This window comes from Triticum aestivum, chromosome 1B (genome assembly GCF_018294505.1).
Source record: "Triticum aestivum cultivar Chinese Spring chromosome 1B, IWGSC CS RefSeq v2.1, whole genome shotgun sequence".
Classification (NCBI taxonomy): domain Eukaryota; kingdom Viridiplantae; phylum Streptophyta; class Magnoliopsida; order Poales; family Poaceae; genus Triticum; species Triticum aestivum.
In genome coordinates this window covers 675668858-675683633 of record NC_057795.1, presented here as the reverse complement: position 1 = coordinate 675683633, position 14776 = coordinate 675668858, and the positions used below count along the sequence as shown (strand labels likewise).

The 14776-nt window shown below is 42.6% G+C and overlaps 1 pseudogene; it reads right to left on the bottom strand.

Moving 5' to 3' along the window:
• Positions 1-1524: 1524 nt before the first annotated feature.
• On the bottom strand, positions 1525-11714 carry LOC123082316 (disease resistance protein Pik-2-like; annotated as a pseudogene).
• Between the last annotated feature and the right edge of the window lie 3062 nt (positions 11715-14776).

Here is a 14776-nt window from a genome sequence, read left to right as displayed (position 1 = left end):
GGATAGGAATAGCGACAGATGTTGCCTAGACGGTGGCTTTAGTCTTATTGTTGTATTACTTTGTGATGTCTTATGTGAACAATTAATAAAGTGGCTGCATGCATCGTCCAGATGCAAAGGCCGGGGGTCCTTCTCCATTTCTAAAAAAATGCATGATGTGAGTGGATCATCTACTTCTAACACACCATGTGTAGTTATCTCCGCGGGTGGCATCGATACCGTGGCGTGGCTCCCATTGTTTCAGGAAGCCAACTGTATTTACAGTGGCAGGAGGTGGCTCCCTCCTATCAGATATCTCATACTGAATGCACCTTCCACATTGCTAAACACCAATCTGTACACCAACTTCGAGTGCTTTACTTGCCCAATCATGATATCATTATCATACTGGGGTATGACTGGCTGTCATAGGCACAGCGCACTAAAATATGGTTCGGTTTCAACACCTAGGGATACAGGGCGGCGTCCCGCATAAGCCCGCTGAAATAGGGATTGGTTCAAACCGAACCAAATCGCTAAAGAAAAGCTACAGCTAGCTAGGCTGATCTGTCAACACCGCCGTGAATTATCTGTCAGCAAATATGACCAGGGGACAGTAACATTTTAAGACATGTGTGCAAATAGCAGCAAAATCAAGGAAATCCAAACGTGCTCCCTGCGGTTAACACACAACACAACATCGACAATTCAACTAGCGGCGCGCAACGGCTTCTTCACTAATTTGCTCATGTGTTCAGTTAACCAACTTCCTGCCGAAACCCACCCGCAGCCGCCGGAACCGTCACTTCCCCGCCGCCTCACGACCCCAAATCGGCCAAAAATGACCGCCTCGAAGCCGCTCCGCCGCCGCCCTATTCGGAAGCAGCACCGCCCGAATCCACCACCGCACAAACTCCGCGGCTCCATGCCGCATTTTGTCAGGTATCGATATTAGGCACGCTGAAGTTATTGGGAGTTGCCAACATGTACAGGGCCGCCCCCTGACCCTATCTATGCCTTCTAGTAGTACTGATTCAAGTTGTACTCGTTGCTGTAGTCATTAGATCATTGTGCTCAAACTGGTGTAAGCAGTACTCATAAGCCCCAAAAATGTGATAAATCAATCAGGTTAATCTACCAGCGATCTACGAAGGCCAGTGCCATGGCGCCATTGACAAAATCAGGTTAATATATCTCGCTCCAGGATCTCTCTACCATCACATAAACACAAGCAAGGAAGTTCACTGAAGCAAAACATTCCTAGCAAGAAGAGAGTCGCCAGATAAACTGGCAAGCTCACTAAAATTTTGGCTCTTCCTCAGAGGAAATTGTTCTGGGGTACGCAAACTTAGAGTCTGTCTGACTCCACACATCACATGGATACCTGACTAAATCTATTTTCACTTCGAGTTTCCTGGTCTTCCGCACAAGAAACAATTTCTTCAACCATATATGTACATAATGAAACTCCACTGTATATGTTACAGAATGATGATGTGATAACAGAATCGACATAAGTGGCCAGAACACAAACAAAGACAGACATCACACGAGAAATATTTCTATGCCAGAAGTTCATACATGAGTGTGAAGTCGATTCGCAATGCAGAACCATACTCCCACAGGACTTGTTAAGACTTACAAGTACAGAAATAACACATGAATTGCCGGAGAGCCTATAAGGACGAGCGTCGCCGCGCTAGCTTCAGGACAGGTTTTCGTTTATGCTCGGAAAGTTGCTGTTGCAACTCTTGCTTGAGTTCATCGCCATAGGAACCCTTCAACCACACTTCATCGAGACCACTTAGATACTCTAGTCCAGAAATCCGCAAAGACGCCCTACCAGAGCAGTGAATCTTCAGCACCTCAACTCTCATACAAATATTACTTGCAAAAGTTATCTGCAACTTGGAGGTGCAATCGATCTCTAGGACCTGTAATCTCCGAAAGTTAGCATCTCCCAGGGTGCTAAAATGGAGTTCACCATCTTGAATCGGCTTCACACAAAGGCGACGTAAGAAGTATATATATGGCAATTCACCAAGGAACTGCATGTCTTCTTGCAATAGTATAGTGAGCTCAAGATCTAACTTCTTGAGATTATGAAGCTGTTTGATCCAAATCGGCAGTTTGTTTACATGTCCGTACAGCTTAAGGCTCTTTAGAGTCTTGGGTGGCTGGGAAATCATGTCATCGAAACAAGCAAATAATCCCTGCTTATCCTTATCGAGTCGCACTGACAAGGACTCCAGATGGCCGTGGCCCGAGATGAAATTACACAATTCTTGTATGTTTCGCCTGTTTATGCCAGACACGCCGAGCTTGCGCAGTTGTGTAAGGTTCTTAATCTCCTTTAGGATTGCATTTCCATTACGAATATTGGCATTGACAACACCAATGGTATGCAAGGCCACCAAGCTACCAATCCCTACAGGAACCTCAACACCATCATTATCAAGTCGGCGGCTGCGCGACTTGGATAACCAGCTAGACACCGAACAGGATGGCTGACAGCTCCGTGACAATGGTGTTGATGTCTGAACCTCCTCTGTTATTTCCAGTAGTGTTGTGATCATGTCATTGCTGCTCTCCAGCTGCGTCGATGTCCAGTCTACATTTGTTGTTGGTGTACTTGCAACGGAGTAATTGTCTTCCTCCGATGATATGATGGCGCCGGCACGAATGTATTGCAACTTCTGTAACTTGATGATACACAGTGGTAGCGTGACTATTGAGGTGTGTCTGACATCCAAAGTTTGCAGCTGCCTCAGGACACCGAATCATTCTGGTAGATGACTTATCTCTTTGCACCCTCGGAGAGAGAGGAACTTAAGACGAGGTAGAACCTTGCCAATCTGCTCAAGGTCAACATCTAGAATATTTGTGTCCGCCACATCTAACACCCGAAGTAGACTCATGTTGGAAGAGAGGAAGAATGGCATCCACTTCCCAAACACAGTCAAGGACCGTAGGCGCGAGAAATCCATGCCCCTAAACACTGTGATGTCCCTGTCCCAGCCCCTCCTTATGGTGAGATGTTGTCCTGTATGTTGCGAGTTCAAGCTGCAATGTCCGTCCAGTATGAAGACAAGGTTATCTTCCATTTGCCGTGAAATGATGTATTCATGAAAGAAACCATTGACTTTGTATAGGTACTTCATTGCCTTTTGACATTGTTGGATTATGCTCAAGTTGACGAGTTCCAAGAACAACCTCTTCCCATTCTCCTCTGCGGTACCACTATATGTGTCCCTGCAATAACTCTCAGCAATCCACCGTCTCAACAAACGCCGATACCTTATGTTGTGGTTCGGAGGGAAGATTGTCAGATAGAAGATACACGGCTTGAGGGAATCTGAGCAACCATCAAAGTAGGACTCCATCCAAGAAAATAGATCCCTTAAATTGTGAAACCCTCGGTCGGTCTCCAACTTGCCCATAAAGTCATCATTCATACCCTTCATTAATTTTGTGGCTGAAATAGACATCCCCCAGTAGAAACCTCCATTGGCTATTTTTTTGGCGAAGAGTTGGCCTATAGTGGCGATAACTTTAGGAATCCCGCCACATCTGTGTATGGTAACTTTGGAGAGCTCCAACTCCTCAGGAGTCAGTTCCTTTCCATCCCATATTATCTAAAATTCAGAACTAAATTAGGTTCTAAAATGTATAAAATCTCAATTTTGCAAACAGTAATTACCATAAGTAATTCAATCTCTTTCTAAAAAATATATCTCAACACCAAAAATAAAATATCAGATCGTCTATCAAATAAGAAATGAATCTGAAATTAAATTGTAACAAATAGATTTAAATATGGAATTTGTTTTCATTGCATGGCATCGCCTAACCTAGTTTTTCCTTAGTTTGATTCTTTTTGAAACTCAAAATCAACATATTGAGTTGTATCCAATTCAAGGTTCTTTTCTATATGATTTTTCTCTCTTTTGTTGATGGATAAGCAATTCCAGACCCACAAGATTTTACTCTTTTCATATCTTCTATTTCCCAACGAATTTTACTTTGACATTTTAGAGCGATGTAGAAATACCACCTCTTACATCCACTAAGTTTTTAGGATCATTAAGTACTAAGAATTTTTAATTTTATGGAATTAACACACACTGACATCAAACTCGCTCGTATATTTTCGTTGGGAGCATGCTTTACTACTCTATTACATACGTGTATTGACCAACACGTTATGGTGAACATATATAAATGATGATTGGTCAAATTGAACATAATTTTCTTTGTCAATGTTCCAAAAATATACATAATAATCTCAAAATCATGAGTCCCTTTTCAATTCTGCTGCCCGCTATCCGCAATCCGCTATTTAAAACCTTGTACATGAATAAAAGAAAGGCAATTTACCTTGATTCAATTAAGTATAGTAATGCAATGGTTGAGAGCACACACATACCTTTTTGAAGAGACTAAGCCCTGCGTCATCTTCAAGACCTTTGACATTGATCACTTGATTTTCCTTATTATCTACACAATGTGTAGCGACGCTTGCTTCATTTGTAATTACAATTATACATGCATTAGTAGAATCAGGTAAGAAGGCGGCTTTTATCAAGTCCCAATCCTCACTGGACCGTAATCCATCGATAACAATGAGACTTCTGTGCTCACACACAATTCTACGACACTCTTTAACTGGATCATGCCCTTCCATTATACCAATTGCTGCCTTTTCCTTGGCTTGAAGATCATCGGAATGAAAATCCAGAAGCAATTTCCAGGACAAGCCTGTCAAATTAAAGGGATGACACACGTCGGCCCAGCTGCACATTGTAAATTCCGTTCGGTGATTAGTGAAGCTGTGTCCGCTGCCAAACTTGAAATATTGGGTCAGTCCAAGCATCAGGTGGCAGTACAGACTTCTGACCACAGCTGATTTCCCAACACCAGCAACTAGGACCTGAGGAATCTAAACTGTCGCGAAGGTCAGATGCTGATCCATTCTGACGCCCAACAAGTCTAAATGTGTTGATCAAGTCACGTGCCTCTGCATTCCTGTTGGAGAATACGCGAGAAGCACAACCCTGCAAGTCAGACGCATAATTGTTAAATTAGCACAAGCCACGCCCACCAGCTCTGGTCAAGTATATCTATATAAACTTATAATATAGCTCTAACCAGAACAAATTCATAAACATAGACATTGGATCCATAGATGTTTAGGTTACACATAGACCAAATTGATGCATGCGAATTAGTCCATTTTTGCGGTTTCTTGTTTCAATAGGTGATCATTAAGCATATATACGATCTAAAATGGCGGGTTTAGAATGTTTAGGCACTGAATTTAGAGATTAAAGTTCCGGACTCTACTTGCATCATTAAATGGAATCTTTTCTAAATACATATGTGCATCAAGGAAATTCATCCATAGATTAACGGCAAAGTAGAGGATTAGCTCATCATATATAGGAAATTAATAGACCTTTATCGGGGGACCATGGGCCATGTCAGCTTCTAGACAATTGATCTTGATCACTCGATCTCCCACATCTGCACAACGCGTGGCGACACTTGCCAGATTTGTAATGACAATAATATGGCTTCTAACTTGATCAGAAAGTAAGGCAGCTTTTATCAAATCCCAATCATCAGTGGACTGTAGACCATCAATAACAATGACACATTTGTCTTCACGTAGAAACTTAGAACACTCCTGAATTGGGTCTTGGTCTTCCATCATACCAATTGCCACAATTTTCTCGGCTCGAAGATCATCTGAATGAAAATCCAGTAACAAGCGCCAAGAGAAATCTTTCAAATTGAAAGGGTGGGGCACATCAACCCAGCTAAACATTGCAATTCCCTCTTTTCGGTAAACTGGACTCTCTTGATAATCCCACTCCCAAGAAGCACCAGATCTAAGCATCGCATGATAGTACACGATTCTTGCGAGAGTTGATTTCCCGGCACCAGCAGGTCCCCACAACCAGCTCACAGCAGGACTGTGTAAGCGTAAGAAAAGATCATGCACTTCTTCCTGATACATGTGTCCAAATTTTGTGAACCATTCACGTGTCTCTCCCAATCTGATAGAGAAAAGGCGACCCCTGTTAGTAGCCTCTTCCCTTCGATTCCATATTTCTGGCAACCCTACAAGTAAAGACATATACATAACAGTTAACCGGCTGCTATAAAGACCCTCCGATGGTCCGATCAACATCAATATGATTGTGCCCATCAATGAGATGCAGAGAGATTGGGTTCAATTTAGGTTGAACTGTGTAAGCATGCATACCTTTACCAAGGGGCGAAGCATAATGTCGGTTTTCAAATCTTCGATGTTGAGAACTCCATTTTCCTCCTCTACACAATGTGTGGCAACACTTGATTCATTTGTAATTACAAGAATACATCCTTTAATAGGCCTGGACAAGAAGGCAGATTTTATCAAGTCCCAATCATGTGTGGACTGCAGATCATTAATAACGACGAAGCAATCATTTTCACACAGAAATTTGCAACACTCTTGGGTTAATCCCGGCTCTGCCATCATACCAACCACCGCGATTTCTTCAGCTTGGAGATCTTCTGAACGAAAACTTACAAGTAAGCGCCGACAGAAGACCTCCAAATTGAAAGGAACTGGTATGTCTACCCAGCTGTGTCGTCGAAACTCAATTCCGTCGAATTGTTTATGCTTATACACTATGCTGGTGTACACTTCATTGATGAGTGTTGATTTGTCATCGCTAAGCCCCCATACTGAAATCACACCACGACACCTTATTTGCCAAATAAGGTCTCGCATGCCACTCTGACGCCCTACCTGCAAGTAAGTGACATAATTGTTAAACTAGAGGGACACGAGTTTAAGCTTCAAATGCCCATTGACCCAATTTTTCTCATTTTTCACAAACTATATTCCTTTCTTGAAATCACAACAGGGGTGTTGGGGGCGCGGGGGGTGCAGGTTCTTCGGGGTTATTGTGCTTAAATTAGTATAGCTAAAGTACTCATACCCCATATTGCAGCAATTAGCCTTCCCACATTCTCTTTTACTATTTAGTACCTGCGTTAGGGTGCACGTTGGGCTGACTAGGAAATATGTGAAAAAAAAAACAATTTGATTATATAGCTATCCCATTATTTAAATCCAATATGTCTTCTTGTTTTTCCCACACAAAGTACATTTTATCAAGAATACTTGCATGGTGATAAGAAAGGCTATTTCCTTTTAGTGCAAGTGTTTTGATTGTTTTCTAGGAAGTTCTCCAAATTGTCCCACATTTTCACACAACACCATCAGATGATAAAAAGCATTGTTTATAAGGCGGTAAGGCGACCTAAGGCGAGCACCACTCGCTCTAGCACCTAGGTGACGCCTAAGCACCTAAGGCGGGCATATTTGTAAGGCGCTGCCAAGGCACCTTATCGCCTAAGCGTCCAAGGCAGGACCAACATAAGATACATATACATAGTTACCGTTGAAGTGTAAATGTGAATTGCCTAGCCCTTTTCATCATTTCGTACTTTTGGTTGCGTTGGCTAGTGCATGAAGCTTAACTTGGTATCATGGCCTAAGGCCTTGAGTTCAAGTCCTGTCTTTCGCAGTTTATCCAAAAATTGATGTTGTCCCCCTCTATGTCCACGTATAGGCCTCTTAAGCCATACCTTTGAGTCTATTCACGTGTTGACTTCTCGCCTCACACGTGCGAGGGGGTGTTGAAGTGTAAATGTGGATTGCCTAGTCCTTTCCATCTGATCGGACTTTTGGTTACGTTGGCTAGTGCATTAAGCTTAACCGTTACAAGTAACTCAAATTTACAATAATCTTCCTATGTAGTCCATATTTATTTAGGATCCAATATAGTGAATTCAATATAATATTCCCTCCTTCCGAAAAATATAAGGCACGGTAGACTTTTTCGAGTCTTCAACATACAATTTTAACTATGATTTTCACTTATAGTATGTGCATAGAATTAGTATAAAGATATATGAGATAAAACTATTTTCCAAGACAAATACAATGCTATCATTTATACATGCTAGATCCATATATATATTAGTGGTCAAAGTTGTTCATTAAAGACCGTACAAAGTCAAACACGCCTTATATTTTGGAAAGTAGGGAATAGAAACCAACTACTTAAATCTGAAAACAACGTGTTGTTAGTTTGTTGTGAGTAAGTTTACATTGCCAATTTTCGCGAAGCCCACACATAAAAATAAAGTTCCAGAGCCAACTAGAATGCATCATTTCAAAAACAAACTACATGCATTTGTAACACATATGTATGACCGTTTGGCCATCCAGATATTTAGAACACTGGATGGTTTGGAAACTAAAGAACAAAGTATGAGGTCAGATACAAAATTCTAAAGAATAAACCATAGATATTAATATTCCCTTTCTAAAGAAGATGTGTCCTACAATGTGTGCAGTTGAACTTCTCAAGTTTTGACTATTCATATAAGACGTTAGGTTGATTCAATGAAAATGGTACCATTAGATTTGTTATCAAAAGTAGATTTGCAATCTTATAAATTGTTCAATAATGCATTCATATAAAAATATAGAATCAAATTCGTGCATTAAAAAATGTGCCCAAACCTAAAACGACATGTATCGTAAAATGCAGCAAGCAATGTAGGAGTACTAGCTATTAGGTCTACAGAAAATTACCAATGGTCAACCAAACTAAGTATGACACAAATTAATTCCAGTATTTGCTATTCCTTTTGAGAACCTAACTTTACAACAGCATTAGTGGAGATATTGAGTAGAAATACACCACACAAGGGTTGTGTGCATCGCTTGATGCAGAGGCCAAGGATGATCCTCCTTTTAGAAAAAAAAAGAAATACACCACAAGCCTATGATTAGCCTAGTACCCCATCCGTTCTAAAATACTTGACACTTCAGAAAGCATGGTATCAAATTTCTCTATCTTCAACAGCTAGTTTTTAATGGTATTTCCCTTTCACAAAGTATGTAATTATTGTGATTGGTTAGAATAGAGAATAGTGCCATCAGATTTATCCAAAAAAAAGGTATAATAATCCGTTACATAGTCGAATAGAAATTAATGGTCAAATTACAAGTTAAAGTCCACGAAAAGTTAAAAGTTTCATGTATTTTCGAATGGAGTATAGTTTGGAAGTAGAAGAGACGTCGTTCTGGTATTATTACCTTCTTGGAAAAGGCACAAAGAGATTGATCATCAGAGAATCTCCTGAGCTCTGAAACTTGGTATGCCCCTCCTGTGCACAAGAGTGCAGTTCTTAATTGCTTTGTCGACACGATGATTCGGCTGCCGTTCTCATTGTCCGGCAGGCACACTCGGATGGCATCCCAGTCCACCACACTGTATACTTCTTCTAGAATGATGAGATACTTGTGCGCCTTCACTTGCTGCATGAGCTCGGCCTTCGTGAGATGGTCCACATCTATGTTTTCTTGGTGAGAGCTCACGTAGAACTGAGTAAGCAAGCTCTTGAGGAACTCATCAGGTTTGAAAGGATGCATCAACTTTACCCATGCACGTCTTTTGAATGCTCCGCAGATTTCTGGGTCAGCATACATCATGCTGAAAATGGACATTGTCCCAAGATCAGCTGCCGTACTTCCCCATACAGAGATCGTTTGAAGGTCACTGCCTTCACCCATGATCAACTTCTGTAGGTCACTCAGGCTGTCTCGCTTCCCAGCAGCCTCCCAGACCTCAGTTAGCATGTGAAATGTTGATGGGTTGGTGGTGGCCATGGAGGACTGGTCGGTCAGCATGGTGGTCTTGGCTTGGGAGCCAGAGTCATTGATGAGGTTATAGCGTGTGTTCCTCTGGCTTACATCCTCGACCCTCGCCTTCAGCTCCTTTAACTCTGCGACCGCCTTGTCCAGGTCCCGAGATCGAGGTGGTGCCACGCAGGACGGCAGCAGGCGCCACAACCAGGTCAAGGGCGAGTTGTTGTCCAAGTGGATAACAAACTCAACACAGTCTTCGACATCAAAGGCAAGGTCTCGGAGCTGCTTCACCCAGGTCTTCACCACTTCATTATTGGCACGCTCCTTGTTGACGACCTTCAGGAAGGACTGCATAATCTGGAACTCGGCTGTGATGTACCGCAGGTCTTGCTTCGCCGTCACCCTCAGCTTGTTGTCTTCATCGATTGCCAACTGGACCCTGCTCAGCGTCCCCTCCACAACCGTCTTGGTCAATCCAAGCGCGAAGTCCGCCATCGTTTGCTGTCTGAAGGTTTCTATAATTTGTTTCCTTCGCGTGTACTGGCGTGGCTAGAAGGCAGCAGGTGATCCGCTAATCTGCAGATGGTTTATAAAGAGGGGGAGAAAATGGAAGAAAATCATATCAGGAGAAAGCATCTATTGGAGCAAGCTAAACATCTTGGATAGTATCCGGTCTGCTGCAAAGCTGAGTCTTCTACTTACGTGCACACACACACACACACGCGCACGCGCACGCGCACGCGCACACGCACGCACGCACGCACTACACTGACAGCGTTATGCATTAGATCACCTTTGTGCGATGCTTTGCTCTTTGGTGATAGAGAGCTGTAACCATCAACTTCCGTGATGGAGGTAGCTATCCTTCTTTCATAAGAGAAATCTACCAGGGTGGTATTACACTATATTTATATTTTCAATATCATTTTGTTCTTACTTTTTAATTGCTCTTTTTATAATTCAAAATTGTGAGTTAAATTTTTATGCAAAACATTATTGACAAAATTTATGACGTTCTGCGATAGCTAGCTTTTTCTTTGAGTTTAACACAAACTCATTATTTAAGGAAACATAGCTTCTACCTTTTAATCCTTGTCCGCATGCCTTTTTCTCATGAGGTTATACATGTCTATTTAAGTTTTTCAGCACTGGATTGCTGATTGGCCACGTGGTACCATCAAGGCCCACAAGAGCCCTTAGGTGCTTGTGTGCGATTATAAGTTTATAACTGATGATGTATTCCTGCAAAATAAATAGAACTGATGATGTATTAAGCTCCACAACATTTTCCATTTGGTGCATAGTGGACAGCTAAAGCGTGATGATAATGTCAAGAGAGGTCGGCGTAGACCGAACTTGACATGGGAGGAGTCCGTAAAGAGAGATCTGAAGGATTGGAGTATCACCAAAGAACTAGCCATGGATAGGGGTGCGTGGAGGCTTGCTATCCACGTGCCAGAACCATGAGTTGGTCGTGCGACCTCATGCGTTTCACCTCTAGCCTACCCCAACTTGTTTGGGACTAAAGGCTTTGTTGTTGTTGTTATATGCATAATTAATTAGCATAATGACCATTGAATAACTAGCAACAGGAAAGAAAAACAAAGACTGCAATCCATCCCAGAAACAAAGAACACACAATACAAAATCTTTTTCGGAACAAAGCCATTGGTGTTTGTTCGGGCTACAGTTATGTCGCAAGCAGGAACAGCAGTTTAGGAAATCTGATAGCAAACCTAGATGAGGAGGCATGCATGCTTAATTTTCACAAAGTTGTTCAATATTGAAAAAAATATAGATGGAAAGCCATACAGAAACCAGATGGAAAGCATGGAGTAAAGAATGAACCACAAATTAAAGGGATGGAGCGCAAAATTACCTTCAACCAGATGGATGGCTGGTGTGCATTTTGCTCCGGAAGATCTTGCTCTAGCCAGTAGTGCAGCTTGTGGAAGTGCCAGGAACGGAGCTTCGTTTATATAGATAAAATGGGCATTACATTGGAAGTTGTTTGAAGAGACCCTTCTTAAAATGTTAAACTATGTCTTTGCAAGCCAGCTAGTCCTGAGTAGTAGTGTGATTCAACAATTAATAGCAATTGTTTAATTAGGAATGGAGTAGTTGGGAGGGTATGAATGGATATGTTTGGCCAGATTCATGCATGTATCTATCAATGTATAATTTTCCACAAAAAAGTCGTAAATGGAACAAAGAAAACAAGGCTGGCGGGCAGATAGTGATGCTCAAGTTATTGTCAAAGATACACCTGCCTCTGTAGAATGCATGCAACCACATGTACTAGAAAATTATAACTTTCCACATAAAGTCGCAAGTGGACGGCCAACTTGAAATATATATACATAAATGTCAACTTTGGGCTGCTAACAACTCTTGGCAACAAAAGAGAGCGAAAGGATGCAAAACACAATAGACGCTAATTCCCGTGCCTAATAATTACAGGCAACTTTGCTGTGAACGCTGACGTGGAATGATTACTTTTTCATCAATCAATCAGTCACCAAGAGTGGTTGTTGCAGCTGGGGTCACTAAGGGCCTGATTGGATTGTCATTTTCCACACCTTTACACCTGTAGAAGATACAGACCTCAACTCTGGCTGGAAATCACACATGGCTGGTGAAATACACTTGTAAAAGTAATACAGGTGTATAAAATTACCCCTATTCCAAGCGGGGCCCAAGTGGTTTTCTATAGAGTCACAGACAAGCATAACTAGACAAAGGATTCCCAGCCAAAGTTCACAGTAGGATCGCCAAAGTTCACAACGCAAATAGATGTGGCGTACACACAAGTTTAAGCTACCGGTTTGAACTCCCGATGTTGATTTTCTTGGATGAGTTCTCAGATCCCAGCCGAAATTGTTTGCACAGCCTTGTTTCTCTAATGGCTGTTCAACAGCAACACAAATGGGCATCATGAAGATACTCGAAAAGGTCTATATTCATCATCAGATGGTGTGTGCGGTTACCATGCACACACCCATGTTCTTTCCGCCAAGACGGTGAGACTAGAGAAAAAAGGCAAATGCATACTGTAAAACGTTTGGTTAGGTAGTAGTTTCAAGTGCAAACCTTGGGCTTGGGTGCCATACAGGGCACGGAGATCGGCTGATCAGAGTTTGGAGGCTCATCATTAATATCCTATATCACAAAACAATAGGGTTACAGAGTCCTCTTGTTGCAGTAATAATACTAGGAGACAAACAGAAATTGAGAATACCTGGATAACAACTGGCCGCTCTCCCCTTAGTGTCATTTCCATGACCCTGTCAAGAGTTAAGTCCAATATGACAGTTTAGAGACAACTTCTGGTTCAGTATCAACATGTTCAGACTGAACTAAGTTGCACGTGCTAGTGTGAGCCTGTGACAGAAAGACAAAGGAACTAAATGCTTAGCCCACTAGATTAACAAATTACAAAATATTCAGACTGAAGTAACTAAGCTCTCATGCTAGAGTTAGTGCGTGACAAAAATAGCGAACCTCTGTATATAATTTTTGGTGCCGGGGCACCACAGGAGTCACAGTTTCAGGGTCAGGAGTCCTTATGAAAGTAGGAATGAATGTCAGAAAAAAAACGAAGAAAAACGGGCGAATAGCTCCCATGCGACGTCGTTGGTGTGAACTGTCTCTCATGCGACGTCGTTGGCTGTAATAGCTTGCATGCGACATCTTCGTTGGAAAAAATAGCTCCCATGCGACACACCATTTACGCGGCTAGTTGGCTGTCCGTTAGGCTGAGATTTGGTTAGGACACTGGGGGTTATGTGCTCTGACTGGTGGGGTCCACCTATGGCCACGTAGTCAAGAGTCAACCGTCCACGACTCGACCGGCGACTGGGCGAGCGGCGCCGCCGTAAGCATCTTCTCCGGCAGTGGTTTCTTCTCCGCGGTGGTGGAGTGCATTTCTCGGCAGCGGCAGAGCTATTGCGAGGTGAGCCCGAAACCCTAGTCCCACTCCCCGATCTGTGGCCTCATGCTGCCCTCTGTTTCTTGGCGATTTAGAATCGGGCTCCATTGGATCCGGGGGTTGTTTCTTCTCCGCGGCCCGGTGGTGGAGCGCCTATCCCTGCAGCGGCTATTGCGAGTGAGTATTTTCCAAACACTACTCCCATTCCACTGAATTTTGAATAAATCTGGGGTACCCATAAATCTGTGGCCTCATGCTGCCCCTGTTGCTTGATTGGATAGGAGATGGAGCGAGGGCTAGATGAGATGGAGCGAGGAGACGGGCTGCCCCGAGGAGACAGTGCTTCAAATCGGTAATGGCACCCTCTTTTCTTGGCGATTTAGAATCGAACTCGATTTGGTAGTGACTGCCGCCGCTGCCTGCCATTGACAAAACAGGGGAGGTTCAGGTTCTGCCACCACATTCGCAATTAGAGTGGAATTTTTTCCCTGTAAAGCCAAGCTCAGTGATGGCAGTGTCCAAGACATTGATAGAGATACCACCGTGAGGTTGGATGTCGATTTTGCAGATGTTGATCCCCAGGAATTGGAGATCATGAAGGAGAAGGCCGTGGGCAATTTGGTGGAGAGAATTGGGGAGAGTATTGTTTGGGGTCCAGAACAAGAGGTATCTCTGCAACGTTTCGATAACTATAATGGTGAATATGTGAGAATTGAAGATGGAGAATCCATGGTTGCTGAAATTGATCAGCAAGGAGGATGGGCAAGCAAACAAGTAACATTTTATGCAGAGCTAATTGATCTGCAAACTCATTCCAGAGTTGGTTATGTGCCATCAAAGATGGCTGCACAGATGGAAGATGATGAGTGGGTTTCACAAAAGAAGATGTTGGCATTGTTGACTGAACCGACTATAGTAGCTGAAGATACTGGGATTGATGCAGATGGAGAGGAGGGAACCCATGGTGCTAGGAAGATTGTTGTTGACTGGAATGTAGTAGAGTTGAATGAAAAAACAGATTTGGTCATTACACCAATATCTGACATTGATATGGCCGAAATGTTTGGCATTCAAGTTGATGACAAAGATAAGGAGAAGGATGACAGTTCTTTGCCAGCTGAAGGTAACACAGGCCCTAGAAATGCAAATGA